At 34.8% G+C, this 18,171-nt stretch overlaps 1 pseudogene across 1 annotated transcript in view; it reads right to left on the bottom strand.

The window, feature by feature from the left end:
* LOC109235837 overlaps window positions 1–1,052 on the bottom strand; it is an 11,490-nt pseudogene extending 10,438 nt beyond the window's left edge. The window contains exon 1 of the transcript XR_002069448.1: window positions 1,030–1,052. The product of XR_002069448.1 is annotated as an origin of replication complex subunit 4-like (transcript). The remainder of the gene's footprint in view (window positions 1–1,029) is intronic.

The following is an 18,171-nucleotide window of genomic DNA, read 5'->3' as shown; positions in this document are numbered from 1 at the left end:
CAGTATCCAGCTATAACCAATCCTTAAGTGATATGCAAAGCTACCGAATAACTTACACAGTAGAAGAAAGATACATAAACACATAAACTGATGTGGTGCGCATCCCAATCCCACCATATATCAATATCAATATGAATATTCACCCTTATTACTCCATATCAATCCACCCTTATTCCTCATGTTGCGGAATAATTCCCCCTATTTAATTAAAAGCAGGATATAGAGTAATTTTCAAAGCTAAAATTTACTAGGAACTAGAAACAAAAGCCACTGTAATGACTGGGCAGAAATTGAAAGAGCTAAACAACTGACTGAAATGAAAAGGAAAATCTATGAAATGGATTCAGTTATCTGCTGAGCTCTCCTTCTCTCGATGCCCCTCTCGAAATTTCTGAGACATCCATTTTATAACCACTCCATAACTAGTTATGCTTTGGTTATGAGTTTTGTTACGGGTTGATTATGGATCTTGGTTATGGATCAGTTATGGGTCTGTTATGAAATGTCCCTTCGTATATTGTCTTCTTTGGGCCTTGTTTATTTACTACATCACAGCTTACTTTTCTCCTTTGGTGAGCTATTTCTTAAAATCTTCCTTGATTCTGCATCACTTGCTTTGCAATCTTTCCTACATAATTTACTAAAAGTTAGGGAAGAATATGATAATTTCTTTATTTTTACAGAGAAAATTATATATTAAAAACCAAGTAAATATACTTATCAAATTCTCCCTCACTTAAACATTTGCTCGTACTCTAGAAAATAAAATTAGTAAACATATCACCTAAACAATTTAACCAAAATCATGAGACTTTTCGCCAAAGAAAAAGTAACTAAGACCAATTCACAAGTTCCTACAACATTTAACCGTACTCATATTCACCTATTGAGAACTGAAATCATAATATTTCCTAATCCCTAGTGTGTCTCACCAAATGAAGAGAGATTCCCATATATCACACAATATATAGATGTAGAACAAAGAAGGGCATAGATAGAAAAATTCACTCACTCTCAACAAAGAAGTACCTCAAGCTACTGGAAATTGCCATATGCTTGACTATCATGTGGTTCTCCACTAATGTAGGAGTCTTTGAGTCGAGATCATGTAGGACTTTTGCATGGTTGTAATGTAGGTTTAGGGATAGGTATGATACATATGGATAATAGTGACTTAAATTCCCTATCGGCACTACACTTTATTTTATCACTTAAGCACAATTGTCTTTGCTCCGATTTAAACAATAACCTCTATTTTGTTTCATCCCTTTCACGTTTTTTTTTGACGGAGATGACGATATATCTTTGTTGCTATCCTCTCCCTTCTTTTTTTTTTTAAAGTATTTCAGAAGCAACTATCTTTTTCAGTTCTGATGGCAACATCTCAAAAGATTGACAACCTCAAACAATTATTCTTTCACCAATTATTTTCACAATTACACCTCACACCTAGATTTTTACATTTAGATCAACTCTTAAAGTGACCAAAAGGGAATTGGGTGAACAAAGAACAAGTCATAACAACAAACAATCTAAGGGTTAAAGCTTGGTGATCAACAAAATAAGAGATAATTTATTTAGACTCAATTGGGCTAACTAGGGATAAAAATCATTAAGGTAGGTCAATTTAGGTTATGGCTCAGCAAAGGAGGCCTACGTTCATTTCTTAACTCAAGGATCTACCTAAAATTTTGCCTCAATCCACATTCAACGCAAGTTCTAGATTTCCAGATAAGCAGGAGAACTATACAATATAAGCTAACGACACAATACGCTTGGGCTAACGAAAACTATGATTTCAATCACCAATAAGTAAGTATGAGCTTAGAAAAGTGATCATAAAACCCGTGAATGGTACTTAATCAAATTCGTCTTTTTTTAAGTGTCATACTTTTCAAGTCAAATCAAGTTTAGCCAACTTATTTACCAGAATAAGTTAATACAACTAAAAGTCCTAAAAAAATGTTTGGTTCAAAATATTACGACCATGGCAAAGAACTGAACAAGAAATCCATGGAAGTACATGAAATACGTTGCCTTAAGAATAAGGCAACTCAAGATTTTTTTTTTCAGTTTTTTATTTTATTTTATAATTTTACTAAAAATATATTTTTCATTTGTGAAATATATATTTTATTTTATATTTAACAGAAAAAAGAAAAAAAAAACTTAAAAGAAACACATATATAACAAACATATTCCTCTATCCCCAAGCTTAAATAATGTCATGTCCTCATGACAAATAAATTAAAAAATGGAGATGAAGGAGCTTCCCTGATTTTTTTCGATTCTGGCCTCATTTCCTTTTTCTTGGCTTCTCAAGGTTTCTCTTATAACAAAGATAAGATTATGGCAAAGAAATATTCTTTTTCATGATAGGAGAAAACTTTTGTTGTTGAAATCATGGGAATACTTATTTATCATGGCAAAATATATTAATACATACTATATACACACATATATATAATATAACATAAACATGCAATTATTATTACTTTTTAACTTTTTTTTATAAGAAGAAAACTAATTTAATTATATATATATTTACTAAAAAGGAAATATTATATGTTAATACTAATAATTACTTAAAAGATTAAGGAGAGAGGAAGAAAAAAGTTTTGAGTTTTAACGTTGCCAGCTCGACTTATTTTAAAAATTAGGCAAAAAGGATTGTTGAAGCCTGTTTGTCGAAGAATCTGCTGATATAAGGCTTCAAACGATGACCGTTTACTTTGAATTTATCTCCCCCATCTGTACGTTGTATTTCAATGGCACCATAGGGGGTCACTCCTGTTACTATATATGGTCCTGTCCAGCGTGACTTAAACTTTCCTGGGAATAATCTCAATCGGCTATTGTACAGCAGAACGTGATCTCCCACTTTAAAATCTTTATGGAGGATGAGCTTGTCATGCCACTTTTTTGTCTTTTCCTTGTACAATTTAGCATTTTCATATGCTGTAAGTCTGAACTCTTCCAACTCATCAAGCTGCAATAGACGATTTTTACCGGTTCTTTGACATTGGTCACAAGCGGCAACAAATTTTTTTGCATCTTTGAACAAAGTAGGCCAGAAAAATCCAACTTCAAGTACTTTAGTTGCTGTCCTTCTTCCTCCATAGTGTCCTCCTGCAACCCCATCATGGCAGTGACTTAAGATGTTGTTCATTTTTGTCTCTGGTACACATCTCCTGATTATGTCATCTGCACAAAATTTAAACAAGTAAGGATCTTCCCAGTAATAATGTCTTGCTTCTTTTTTAAGTTTTTTCTTTTGTTCATAAGAAAAATCTTTTGGAATCCATCCTCCAGCCAAATAGTTGGCAATATCAGCAAACCAAGGTGGTCGATTTATAATGGTTGTGATTGAAAATATATGCTCATCAGGAAATTCCTCTTGGATATCTAGTATTTCAGTAGGAGGATTCCCTAGACGTGACAAATGATCAGCTACCTGATTTTCTGAACCTTTTCTATCTTTTATTTCGAGATCAAATTCTTGCAAAAGGAGTATCCATCTTAGCAATCTAGGTCTAGCATCTTTCTTTGCTAATAGATACTTTAAGGCTGCATGATCAGTAAACACTGTAACCTTTGTTCCTATCAAATAAGAACGAAATTTGTCAAATGCAAATACTACTGCCAATAACTCCTTCTCGTTTGTTGCATAATTCATTTGAGCTTCATTGAGGGTTCTGCTGGCATAGTATATGGGTCTAAAGATCTTGTTTTTCTTTTGTCCTAATATTGCTCCTACTGCTGTATCACTTGCATCACACATTATTTCAAATGGCTGGCTCCAATCGGGAGAAACAACAATTGGAGCATTAGTCAATTGTTCCTTGAGAAACTCAAATACATTTCTGCAATCATCTGAAAATTCAAACTTCACATCTTTCATCAGTAGGTTAGTTAGAGTTTTTGAAATTTTTGAAAAGTCTTNCATTTCTTGCAATACATCTGAAATTACTAACTTACTACATCTTTCTATCAGTAGGTTAGTTAGTAAGGTTTTTGAAATTTTTGAAAAGTCTTTTATAAACCTTCTGTAAAAACCTGCATGCCCTAAGAAACTTCTAATACATTTAACAGTGGTGGGAGGGGGTAATCCTGCTATAAGATCAATTTTAGCTTTATCAACTTCTATTCCTTTAGCAGTGATTTTATGTCCTAAAACAATTCCCTCTGTTACCATAAAGTGACACTTTTCCCAGTTAAGAACTAGATTTGTCTCTTCGCATCTTTTGAGCACCAAAGTTAAATGATAGATACAATCTTCAAATGTCTTACCAAAAAGTGTGAAATCATCCATGAAAATTTCAAGAAACCTTTCAGTCATATCTGAGAAAATTGCCGACATGCAACGCTGAAATATAGCAGGAGCGTTACATAGTCCAAATGACATTCTTCTGTAGGCATACGTACCTTGGGGGCATGTGAATGTGGTTTTCTCCTGATCTTCGGGAGCAATTGGTATCTGATTATACCCAGAATATCCGTCAAGAAAACAATAAAAACTATGCCCTGCAATTCTTTCAAGCATTTGGTCAATAAAAGGCAAAGGAAAATGATCTTTCCTTGTGGCATCATTAAGTCGTCTGTAATCAATACAGACTCTCCATCCTGTGACTGTTCTTGTATGTATGAGTTCATTATTTTTATTTTTATTACGGTTCATACCTCCTATCTTTGGTACTACCAGTACAGGACTTTACCCAAGGGCTATCAGATATTGGNTTTTTGGATCAATATGTTCGATTGTGTCCCTATTAAGGGAAGTGATGACTGGATAGCTACGTGATGAGTGTGATGTGACTGCGAGATGTGTTCATATGAATTGAATGAGACGAGAAGGGTCTGCTTTGGGGCAGCAAGAACTATCTGGTGCTTGATTTCCATCGTGATCTGATGTATAGCCCCGAGTTGTGGGTGTGATGAAGGATCTTTTCATGTTGCCTAGTTGGGAAGTGAAGTAAATTTCACGTTGTGATATGAGTTTAGACTTAGGAACATTAAATGACTGCGTAATGTTTATGACGGTGGAAGGTTATTTACGAGTGTCTAGCGTATATAAAATTTTAACTCGTACTCTGTCAAATAACAGTATAGAAAGATGTCGAACCCACAGAGATTGGTTTATCTATTCTACAGATGTTTCTTGTTTTAGTTACTATTTGAGAAAATCAGAAAGAGTTGAGTTTTAAATTAACTAACTAAAAATGCACGAATGGAGCAATAGAAAATATTTTTGTTTTTCACAGATATAATAAAAAGGTGTTGGGATCCTGACTTCACTTAATATTTTTTATTATATAGTAAATACATTTATTCTTCAACTTTTATTTCTCATAAATGTATAAATGCCTCTCAAGATTACATTTATATATTATTACTATAGTTGAACAATTAAATGCACCCCTCTCGGTTATACAAATTAATCGTTAAAATAGTAATATTAAAGAACCAGAAATATATACTTGAACTAAAGTATGCTCTTTTTTAGTAAGTCCCTTTCGGTTACCCTACTTGTTATAACTGATTACTACAATATTCGCCTCTTTCGATTACAAATAAGTGTAGAATCAATTTTAACATATATGAGCTAGATGTCACTAAATATAGGTTAACATATATCAATACCAAAATTAAGTATTACTTATTTTGCCCCTTTCAATTACATAATTAGTAAGAAGTTAATATGTAGTACAAAATAGATAGATGTTAACAAATTAAATAACACCCAACTATAAAGCAGATAAAATTTAAATAAAAAGCTTCAGCTCAAGCATGTGAAATTGAAGAATAATATCTACTATTATATAAAAATATTAAGATCCGTCATTTTTTCCAACACAAGAATAGTAACTCCATATTGGAGCCAATACCGACAACGGAAATAATCTTGCCCATTAAATAAGAAAATAGAAAGAAATATTCAAGAGAATAATTCTTCCTATTTAATTAAAAACAGGAACCAGAGTAATTTCCAATACTACAATTTATTCAGAACTAGAAATGAAGCCAGAGTAATGGCTAAAAGAAGAAACAGAAGCAAAACTAAAGAACAAAGAGAAAGGAAAAACTTTCTACTCAATATTACACTTCTCAGATTTCTTCCCCCTTTCCTTCACGAACGATGCCTCTTTATAGGCAAGCCATGACAAGGTTTTCAATTATCTTCTGGATATGAACTTGTCATGGCTGGTTGTGGCCTTGTTATGCTTGGTTATGAGCTTCTTTGGTTATGGATCGGTTATAGTTTATTGTAGCCGGTTGTGAGTCGGTTATAGTTTCTTGTAGTCGGTTGTCCTTTGTCATGGCAGATCACGTCTTTCTTTAGCACCATATTTTACTCTGCTTTAGCTTGTCCATTTTCTAATTTTTTCTCTGTAATCTTCTCGTTCCCGGACCAATACTTCTTTAACCTTTCCTGCATAATTTAGACAAAGTATGGAAGAAATATGATAGTTTTTTTTTTTGTGTTTTTCAAAGAAATTATATGTTCAAAATCAAGTAGAATGCACTTATCAAATTCTCCCACACTTGAATATTTGCTCGTCCTCGAGCAAATAACATAACTAAACATATCAGCTAAACAATTTAACCAAAATCATGAGACCTTTCGCCAAAGAAAAAGTAACTAAGACCAATTCACAAGTTCATACAACTTTTAACCGTACTCATATTCACCTATTGAGAATTGAAATCATAATATTTCCTAATCCCTAGTGTGTCTCACCAAATGAAGAGAGATGCCCATATATCACACAATATATAGATGTAGAACAAAGAAGAGCATAGATAGAAAAATTCACTCACTCTCAACAAAGAAGTACCTCAAGCTACTGGAAGTTGCCATATGCTTGACTATCATGTGGTTCTCCACTAATGTAGGAGTCTTTGAGTCGAGATCATGTAGGACTTTTGCAAGGTTGTAATGTAGGTTTAGGGATAGGTATGATACATATGGATAATAGTGACTTAAATTCCCTATGGGCACTACACTTTATTTCATCGCTTAAGCACATTTGTCTTATTTAAACAATAACCTCTATTTTGTTTCATCCCTTTCACATTTTTTTTACGGAGATGCCGACATTTCTTTGTTGCTATCGCCCTTCTTCTTCTCTTTTTTTTTTTTTTAAGAATTTTAGAAGCAACTTTCTTTTTCAGTTCTCATGGCAACATCTCAAAAGATTGACAACCCCAAACAATTATTATTTTACCAATTATTTTCACAATTACACCTCACGCCTAGATTTTTACATTCAGATCAACTCTTAAAGTGCCCAAAAGGGAATTGGGTGAACAAAGAACAAGTCATAACAACAAACAGGCTAAGGGTTAAAGCTTGGTGATCAACAAAATAAGAGATAATTTATTTAGGCTCAACTGGGCTAACTAGGGATAAAAATCATTAAGGTAGGTCAATTTAGGTTATGGCTCAACAAAGAAGGCCTACGTTCATTTCTTAACTCAAAGATCTACATAGAATTTCGCCTCAATCCACATTCAAGGCAAGTTCTAGATTTCCAGATAAGCAGGAGAACTAGACAATATAAGCTAACAACACAATACACTTGGGCTAACGAAAACTATGATTTCAATCACCAATAAGTAAGTATGAGCTTAGAAAAGTGATCATAAAACCCGTGAATGGTACTTAATCAAATTCATCCTTTCTTAATCTCATGCTTTTCAAGTCAAATCAAGTTTAGCCAACTTATTTACCAAAACAAGTTAAATATAAAAGTCCTAAAAAATGTTCAATTCAAAATATTACGACCATGGCAAAGAACTGAACAAGAAATCCATGGAAGTGTATGAAATAAGTTGCCTTAAGAACAAGGCAACTAAATTTTTTTTTTCTAGTTTTTTTTTATAATTATATATGTATAACTCAAAAAAACACATATAACAAACATATTCCTCTACCCCCAAACTTAAATAATGTCATGTCCTCATGATAAAATAAATTAACAGTAAAAGGAGATAAAGGAGCTTCCCTCATTTTTTCCGATTCTAGTCTCATTTTCTTTTTCTTGGCTTCTCAAAGTTTCTCTCATATAACAAAGACAAGATTATAGCAAAAAAATGTTCTTTTTCATGATAGGAGAAACCTTTCATTGTCTAAATCATGGGAGTATTTTTTTCATCATGACAAAATATATTAATACATACTAGATACACATCTATATATATAATATAATACAAACATGCAATTATTATTATTTTTTAACTTTTTCTATAAGAAGAAAACTAATTTAATTATATATATATTTACTAAAAAGCAAATATTATATGTTAATACTAATAATTACTTAGAAGATTAAGGAGAGAGGAAGAAAATAGTTCTGAGTTTAACGTCGCCAGCTCGACTTATTTTAAAAATTAGGCAAAAAGGATTGTTGAAGCCTGTTTGTCGAAGAATCTGCTGATATATGGCTTCAAACGATGACCGTTTACTTTGAATTTGTCTCCCCCATCTGCATGTTGTACTTCAATGGCACCATAGGGGGTCACTCCTGTTACTATATATGGTCCTGTCCAGCGTGACTTAAACTTTCCTGGGAATAATCTCAATCGGCTATTGTACAGCAGAACATGATCTCCCACCTTTAAAATCTTTATGGCGGATGAGCTTGTCATGCCACTTTTTTGTCTTTTCCTTGTACAATTTAGCATTTTCGTATGTTGTAAGTCTGAACTCTTCCAACTCATCAAGCTGCAATAGACGATTTTTACCTGCATCTGGTAAGTTTAGATTCAACAATTTTATAGCCCAATATGCTTTATGCTCTAACTCTACAGGTAAATGACAAGCTTTCCCAAAAACTAGTCTATAAGGAGATGTGCCTATGGGAGTTTTATAAGCAGTTCTGTATGCCCATAACGCATCATCCAATTTTAAAGACCAATCTTTTCGAGAAGAACCAACAGTTTTTTCCAAAATTCTTTTTAATTCTCTGTTGGATACTTCTACTTGTCCGCTTGTTTGAGCATGATATGGAGTTCCTGTTTTATGAGTAACTCCATATCTTGACAACAAACTAGCAAATTGTCTATTTATAAAATGAGTTCCTTGATCACTTATGATAACTCGTGGAGTTCCAAATCTAGAAAAAATATTTTTCTTGAGAAAAGTACAAACAATATGAGCATCATTTTTTCTAGTAGCAATTGCTTCTACCCATTTTGAAACATAGTCAACAGCTACCAAAATATATTCATAGCCATTTGAAGGAGGAAAAGGACCCATAAAATCAATGCCCCAAACATCAAAAATTTCACACACAAAAATAGAGTTAAGAGGCATTTCATCCCTTTTTGAAATGTTACCGATTCTCTGGCATTTATCGCAACTGGCGACATAATTCCTTGCATCTTTGAATAGAGTAGGCCAGAAAAATCCAGCTTCAAGTACTTTAGCTGCTGTCTTTCTTCCTCCATAGTGTCCTCCTACAGCTCCATCATGGCAGTGACTTAAAATATTGTTCATTTCTGTTTCAGGTACACATCTCCTGATTATGTCATCTGCACAAAATTTAAACAAATAAGGATCTTCCCAGTAATAATGTCTAGCCTCTTTTTTAAGCTTTTTTCTTTGATCATAAGAAAAATCTTTTGGAATCCACCCTCCCGCTAAATAATTGGCAATATCAGCAAACCAAGGAGGTCTATTTACAACCGTTGCGACAGAAAAGATATGCTCATCAGGAAATTCCTCTTGGATATCTAGTATTTCAGTAGGAGGATTCTCTAGACGTGACAAATGATCAGCTACCTGATTTTCTGAACCTTTTCTATCTTTTATTTCGAGATCAAATTCTTGCAAAAGGAGTATCCATCTTAGCAATCTAGGTCTAGCATCTTTCTTTCCTAATAGATACTTTAAGGCTGCATGATCAGTAAACACTGTAACCTTTGTTCCTATCAAATAAGAACGAAATTTGTCAAATGCAAATACTACTGCCAATAACTCCTTCTCGGTTGTTGCATAATTCATTTGAGCTTCATTGAGGGTTCTGCTGGCATAGTATATGGGTCTAAAGATCTTGTTTTTCTTTTGTTCCAATATTGCTCCTACTGCTGTATCACTTGCGTCACATATTATTTCAAATGGCTGGCTCCAATAGGGAGAGATAACAATTGGAGCGTTTAGTCAATTGTTCTTTGAGAAAGTCAAATGCTTTTTTTCAGTCATCTGAAAATTCAAACTTCACATCTTTCATCAGTAGGTTAGTCAGAGGTTTTGAAATTTTTGAAAAGTCTTTTATAAACCTTCTGTAAAAACCTGCATGCCCTAAGAAACTTCTAATGCCTTTAACAGTGGTGGGAGGGGGTAATCCTGCTATAAGATCAATTTTAGCCTTATCAACTTCTATTCCTTTAGCAGTAACTTTATGTCCTAAAACAATTTCGTCGGTCACCATAAAATGACGCTTTTCCCAGTGAAGAACTAGATTTGTCTCTTCCCATCTTTTAAGCACCAAAGTTAAATGATAGGGACATTCTTCAAATGTCTTACCAAAAAGTGTGAAATCATCCATGAAAATTTCAAGAAACCTTTCAGTCATATTTGAGAAAATTGCCGACATGCAACACTAAAATGTAGCAGGAGCGTTACATAGTCCAAATGGCCTTCTTCTGTAAGCATACGTACCTTGGGGGCATGTGAATGTGGGTTTCTCCTGATCTTCGGGAGCAATTGGTATCTGATTATACCCAGAATATCCGTCAAGAGAACAATAAAAACTATGGCCTGCAATTCTTTCAAGCATTTGGTCAATAAAAGGCGAAGGAAAATGATCTTTCCTCGTGGCATCATTAAGTCGTCTGTAATCAATACAGACTCTCCATCCTGTGACTGTTCTTGTAGGTATGAGTTTATTATTTTTATTTTTTATTACGGTCATACCTCCTATCTTTGGTACTACCAGTACAGGACTTACCCAAGGGCTATCAGATATTGGATAAATGATACATGGCACTAGAAGTTTCACTACTTCTTTCTTGACAACTTCTTGTATTGCTGGTTTAAGTCTCCTTTGGGGGTGGACTACTGGCTTGTAATTTTCTTCCATGAGGATCCTATGCATACAAATAGCTGGATTGATTCCTTTGATGTTAGCTATTGTCCACCCTAAAGCTCTTTTATGTTTCCTCAAGACTTCTATCAGTTTGTATTCCTGTTCTGGAGTCAAAGAAGATGAAATGATTACTGGAAATAATTCAGGTTCAAGAAAACATATTTTAAATGAGAAGGAAGATTTTTGAGTTGAATTTTTTATTGAACTTCTTCTTGTGAGACTTTCTCATTTTCTGATTCTTTTTCCAATGTTTCCGCTTCTTCTCTGATTGTGGCATTTTCATCACTTGTGGTACCTGACCTGACTAAACATCTTTACAATGAATCAGTAATTAACTGATTATCGTTGTATTCATCTACAAGGTCATCTAGTAAGTCAATTTGAAAACAAGATGTTGATGACTCATCCCAGGAAATTTCATCATTTTCTGCATGTCAAAAATCACTCTTTCCTCATCAACTCGCAATATTAATTGTCCTTGATGAACATCAATAATTGCTCTCCCTGTTGCGAGAAATGGTCTACCTAAAATTAATGGTACCTCAGTATTTTCTTCCATTTCAAGCACTATAAAATCTACTGGCAATACAAATTTGTCAACTTTGACAAGGATATTTTCAATAATTCCATTTGGTCACTTAGTACTTTGATCAGCTAATTGAAGAGACACACCAGTATCTTTAGTTCTAATTTCCTGAAAATTGAAAAAGGCATTAGATTTATTGAAGCACCTGAATCACATAACGCCTTTTCAAAGTGAGTACCTCCCACGGTACAAGGAATTGTAAAACTTCCCGAATCACCAAGTTTCTGAGGAAGCTTATTTTGAAGTATAGCACTACATTTTTCTGTAAGCTTAACCACTGAAACTTCTTCCAATTTTCTTTTACTTGACAAAATTTCTTTGAGAAATTTAGCATATGAAGGCATTTGCGTCAAAGCATCTGTGAAAGGTATGTTAATGTAAAGTTGCTTCAAAATATCTAGAAACTTTGAAAACTGTTTGTCAAGCTTTTCTCTTTTCATCTTTTGGGGAAAAGGGAGAGGTACACAATGAGGATCTGTTATCAATTCATTTTCTAGTACATTTTTCCTTTTATCCATTTGTTCTTTTGGAAACTTAGATTCTATTTTATTCTCACCTTCATTTACCTTTTCCACTTCTTGTGGCTTTCCTTCTCTATCTGCATATGGATCATCAAGAGATTTACCTGATCGTAGAGAGATAACTTTGAGGTGTTCTTTTGGATTTTCTCAGTGTTGGTTGGTAGAGCACCTTGAATTTGTCCAGATATGAGGGTTCCTAATTGGCTTACCTGAATTTCAAAATTCTTGATAGCTGAATGTTGACTTTCAACCTTCTCATCAGTAGCCTTAATGAATTAATGCATTAGGTCTTCAAGGCTTTGTTGATGAGCTCTTTGAGGCTGCTGCTGATATTGTTGAAAATTTTGTTGCCCTGTATTTTGATTTTGAAAACCAGGTGGTCCCTGTACCTGCTGCTTTTGATTAAAAAATCTTTGAGGATTTTCAGCACCATTAGGATTACTCCATTGAAATCCTGGATGTTTTTGTGCCATGGGACTACCGAATGAGTAAATATTTCTATAACCAATCATATTTACATGTTCTTCATTTTGCGTTGAAGCTTGACATTCATGATTCGGATGATTACCTTGACAAACATCACAATTCTCATGTTGGGATGATGAGTGAGCACCTACCTGAAAAGCCTCCACTTTTTGTGTTAAAGTCGCAAATTGTTGTGTCAATGAATTCAAAGCTTCAACTTGATTTACTCCTGCCGTTTCTTTTATAATCATTCTGTCTGAGGGCCATCGAACATCATTTTTTGAAATTGCATTGCTTGTGTAGTAGTTTTTCCCATTATTGATCCTCCTGATGCTGCATCAATTACATTGTTAGCAGAGGGTATAAGACCGTGATACAAAATATATAAAATTTCAGGGTCTTGGATACCATGATGTAGGCATTTTCTTAACATTGCTGCTAGTCTTTCAGTAACGACCCGACCGGTCGTTTTTAGAATTTATGCCCCGACCCCATATTAACTGCTTCCCCTAAGTTCATTTCTGCTATTTTGGTTTGCCGGGACGTTCGGTGTTGAGTTTCGGAGAGTTTTGGGACACTTAGTCCCTAAATGAGAGCTTAAGTGTTGGAAAATGGTTAGTAGTAGGAATGGTGTGAAGACGGCCTCGGAATGGAAATCCAATGGTTCCGTTAGCTCCGTTAGGTTATTTCGGGGTTAGGAGCGCGTTCGGAATAAATTTTGGAAGTTCGTAGCTAATTTGAGCTTGAAATGCCGAAGTTTGAATTTTTAAAGTTTTCGGCCCAATAGTGAGATTTTGATCCGAGGGTCGGAATAGAATTCCGGAAATTCCAGTAGCTCCGTCATGTCATTTGGGATGTGTGTACAAAATTTCAGGTCATTTGGACGAGGTTTGGTTAGGTTTGTTATCGAATGCGTGTTTCGGAAGTTTTAGAAGAACTTAGGCTTGAATTCGATGTAATTTGATGGTTTTGGTGTTGTTTGAGGTATTTTGATAATTGAAACAAGTTTGGATGATGTTTTAGGATGTGTTGGTGTTTTTGGTTGAAGTCCCGGGGGCCTCGGGTGAGTTCCGGGGTGGTTTCGGATCATTTTGGAGAAGTTTGATATTGCTGGTTCTGGTGTGACACTGTAGCTTCGCAAATGCAAATTTTTGCTGGGAATTGCAAAAACATTGTAGCTTCGCAATTGCGAAGTTTTGTCGGGAATTGCGAAAAAACAATGTAGCTTCGCAAATGCAAATTTTTGTTGGGAATTGCGAAGACACTGTAGCTTCGCAATTGCGATGTTTTGTCGGGAATTGCGAAAAGGCACTGTAGTTTCGCAATTGCGAAGTTTTGTCGGGAATTGCAAAAAACACTGTAGCTGGGCAGAATGTTAAGTTCTGAAAATGGGACTTCGTACCCATTTTCCATTTTCCATTTTTGACGATTTTGGAGCTCGGGGAGAGGCGATTTTTGGGAGATTTTCAGAGAGAACAACGGTGTAAGTGTTCTTAACTTAATTTTTGTTAGATTACTCAAATCTATTACTAGTTTTAGCATTTAATCCATGATTTTTGTTGGAAAATATTAGAAAACCCTCCTGGATAGAATCACTGATTTGAGGGTCAAAATTCTATGGGATTTGGATAATTTTGGTATGGTTAGACTCGTAAGAGTGCGAGGTTTCTGGAAATATAAATTTTACCCGATTCCGAGACGTGGGCCCGAGGGGCATTTTGGTCATTTTGCCTAATTTTGCGGTTTAGCTTTGAATTAAATAGTAGAATCTGGTGCTTGAGATGTTATTTACAATGTGTGATTTAATTGAATAGATTTGGGCCATTTGGAGTCGAGTACTCGTGACAAGAACGTGGTTGCTAGTTGATTTTAGCCGGTTCGAGGTAAGTACCTTGCCTAACCTTGTGTGGGGGACTTCTCCTTAGGATCTGAGTCTTCTTTGTTGGTTGTATTCCTTGTACGCGAGGTGACGAGTGCGTGCTCAGATTTATTTGTGGAAAATTGTCCCTTTTTGGCTCCTAGATCCTTGTAATCACCGAATATGAAGTTGTTCTTGATGCGATTTAGTTCCCTGTTATTAGCTTCACCTTTACATGTCTTACCTGGAATTTATTCTCCCTTTTTGGCTTATTATTGTTGCCTATGGACTTTTACTTGTTTCACTGNTTTAACGTACGTTTTTTCTTTTAGACCGTAAGAAAAATCTTTTGGAATCCACCCTCCAGCTAAATAATTGGCAATATCAGCAAACCAAGGAGGTCTATTTACAACTGTTGCGACAGAAAAGATATGCTCATCAGGAAATTCCTCTTGGATATCTAGTATTTCAGTAGGAGGATTCTCTAGACGTGACAAATGATCAGCTACCTGATTTTCTGAACCTTTTCTATCTTTTATTTCGAGATCAAATTCTTGCAAAAGGAGTATCCATCTTAGCCATCTAGGTCTAGCATCTTTCTTTGCTAATAGATACTTTAAGGCTGCATGATCAGTGAACACTGTAACCTTTGTTCCTATCAAATAAGAACGAAATTTGTCAAATGCAAATACTACTGCCAATAACTCCTTCTCGGTTGTTGCATAATTCATTTGAGCTTCATTGAGGGTTCTGCTGGCATAGTATATGGGTCTAAAGATCTTGTTTTTCTTTTGTCCTAATATTGCTCCTACTGCTGTATCACTTGCATCACACATTATTTCAAATGGCTGGCTCCAATCAGGAGAGACAACAATTGGAGCATTAGTCAATTGTTCTTTGAGAAACTCAAACGCTTTTCTGCAATCATCTGAAAATTCAAATTTCACATCTTTCATCAGTAGGTTAGTTAGAGGTTTTGAAATTTTTGAAAAGTCTTTTATAAACCTTCTGTAAAAACCTGCATGCCCTAAGAAACTTCTAATACCTTTAACAGTGGTGGGAGGGGGTAATCCTGCTATAAGATCAATTTTAGCTTTATCAACTTCTATTCCTTTAGCAGTGATTTTATGTCCTAAAACAATTCCCTCTGTTACCATAAAATGACACTTTTCCCAGTTAAGAACTAGATTTGTCTCTTCGCATCTTTTAAGCACCAAAGTTAAATGATAGAGACAATCTTCAAATGTCTTACCAAAAAGTGTGAAATCATCCATGAAAATTTCAAGAAACCTTTCAGTCATATCTGAGAAAATTGCCGACATGCAACGCTTAAATGTAGCAGGAGCGTTACATAGTCCAAATGGCATTCTTCTGTAAGCATCCGTACCTTGGGGGCATGTGAATGTGGTTTTCTCCTGATCTTCGGGAGCAATTGGTATCTGATTATACCCAGAATATCCGTCAAGAAAATAATAAAAACTATGCCCTGTAATTCTTTCAAGCATTTGGTCAATAAAAGGCAAAGGAAAATGATCTTTCCTTGTGGCATCATTAAGTCGTCTGTAATCAATACAGACTCTCCATCCTGTGACTGTTCTTGTAGGTATGAGTTCATTATTTTCATTTTTTATTACGGTCATACCTCCTTTCTTTGGTACCACCTGTACAGGACTTACCCAAGGGCTATTAGATATTGGATAAATGATACCTGCCGCTAGAAGTTTCACTACTTCTTTCTTGACAACTTCTTGCATTGCTGGATTAACTCTCCTTTGGGGTTGGACTATTGGCTTGTAATTTTCTTCCATGAGGATCCTATGCATACAAATAGCTGGATTGATTCCTTTGATGTAAGCTATAGTCCACCCTAGAGCTCTTTTATGTTTTCTCAAGACTTCTATCAGTTTGTATTCCTGTTCTGGAGTCAAAGAAGATGAAATGATTACTGGAAATAATTCAGGTTCAAGAAAAACATATTTTAAATCAAAAGGAAGATTTTTGAGTTCAATTTTTTATTGAACTTCTTCTTGTGAGACTTTCTCATTTTCTGATTCTTTTTTCAATGTTTCCACTTCTTCTCTAATTGTGGCATTTTCATCACTTGTGGTACCTGACCTGACTAAACATCTTTCCAATGAATCAGTAATTAACTGATTATCTTTGTATTCGTCTACAAGGTCATCTAGTAAGTCAATTTGAAAACAAGATGCTAATGACTCATCCCCAGGATATTTCATCATTTTCTGCATGTCAAAAATTACTCTTTCCTCATCAACTTGCAAAATTAGTTGTCCTTGATGAACATCAATAATTGCTCTCCCTGTTGCGAGAAATGGTCTACCTAAAATTAATGGTACCTCAGTATTTTCTTCCATTTCAAGCACTATAAAATCTACTGGGAATACAAATTTGTCAACTCTGAGAAGGATATTTTCAATAATTCCTTTTGGTCTCTTAGTACTTTGATCGGCTAATTGAAGAGACACACCAGTATCTTTCATTTCACCAAGTTCTAATTTCCTGAAAATTGAAAAAGGCATTAGATTTATTAAAGCACCTGAATCACATAATGCCTTTTCAAAGTGAGTACCTCCCACGGTACAAGGAATTGTAAAACTTCCCGGATCACCAAGTTTCCGAGGAAGCTTATTTTGAAGTATAGCACTACATATTTCTGTAAGCTTAACCACTGAAACTTCTTCAAATTTTCTTTTACTTGACAAAATTTCTTTGAGAAATTTAGCATATGAAGGCATTTGCGTCAAAGCATCTGTGAAAGGTATGTTAATGTAAAGTTGCTTCAAAATATCTAGAAACTTTGAAAACTGTTTGTCAAGCTTTTCTCTTTTCATCTTTTGGGGAAAAGGGAGAGGTATAGAGTGAGGATTTGTTATCAATTCATTTTCTAGTACATTTTTCCTTTTATCCTTTTATTCTTTTGGAAACTTAGATTCTATTTTATTCTCACCTTCATTTACCTTTTCCACTTCTTGTGGCTTTCCTTCTCTATCTGCATATGGATCATCAAGAGATTTACCTTATCGTAGAGAGATGGCTTTGAGGTGTTCTTTTGGATTTTTTTCAGTGTTGCTTGGTAGAGCACCTTGAATTTGTCCAGACGTGAGGGTTGCTAATTGGCTTACCTGAATTTCCAAAATCTTGATAGCTGAATGTTGACTTTCAACCTTCTCGTCAGTAGCCTTAATGAATTTATACATCAGGTCTTCAAGGCTTTGTTGATGAGCTCTTTGAGGCTGCTGCTGATATTGTTGAAAATTTTATTGCCCTCTATTTTGATTTTGAATACCAGGTGGTCCCTGTACCTGCTGCTTTTGATTAAAAAATCTTTGAGGATTTTCAGCACCATTAGGATTACTCCATTGAAATCCTGGATATTTTTGTGCCATGGGACTACCAAATGAGTAATTATTTCTATAACCAATCATATTTACCTGTTTTTCATTTTGCGTTGAAGCTTGACATTCATGATTCGGATGATTACCTTGACAAACATCACAATTCTCAAGTTGGGATGATGAGTGAGCACCTACCTGAAAAGGCTCCACTTTTGTGTTAAAGTCGCAATTTGTTGTGTCAATGAATTCAACGCTTCAACTTGATTTACTCATGCTGTTTTTTTTATAATCATTC

The sequence above is a fragment of the Nicotiana attenuata genome, chromosome 12 (genome assembly GCF_001879085.1).
Source record: "Nicotiana attenuata strain UT chromosome 12, NIATTr2, whole genome shotgun sequence".
Taxonomy (NCBI): Eukaryota; Viridiplantae; Streptophyta; class Magnoliopsida; order Solanales; family Solanaceae; genus Nicotiana; species Nicotiana attenuata.
The sequence above is the reverse complement of the archived record's forward strand: the minus strand, read 5'-3'. Positions and strand labels throughout refer to the sequence as shown.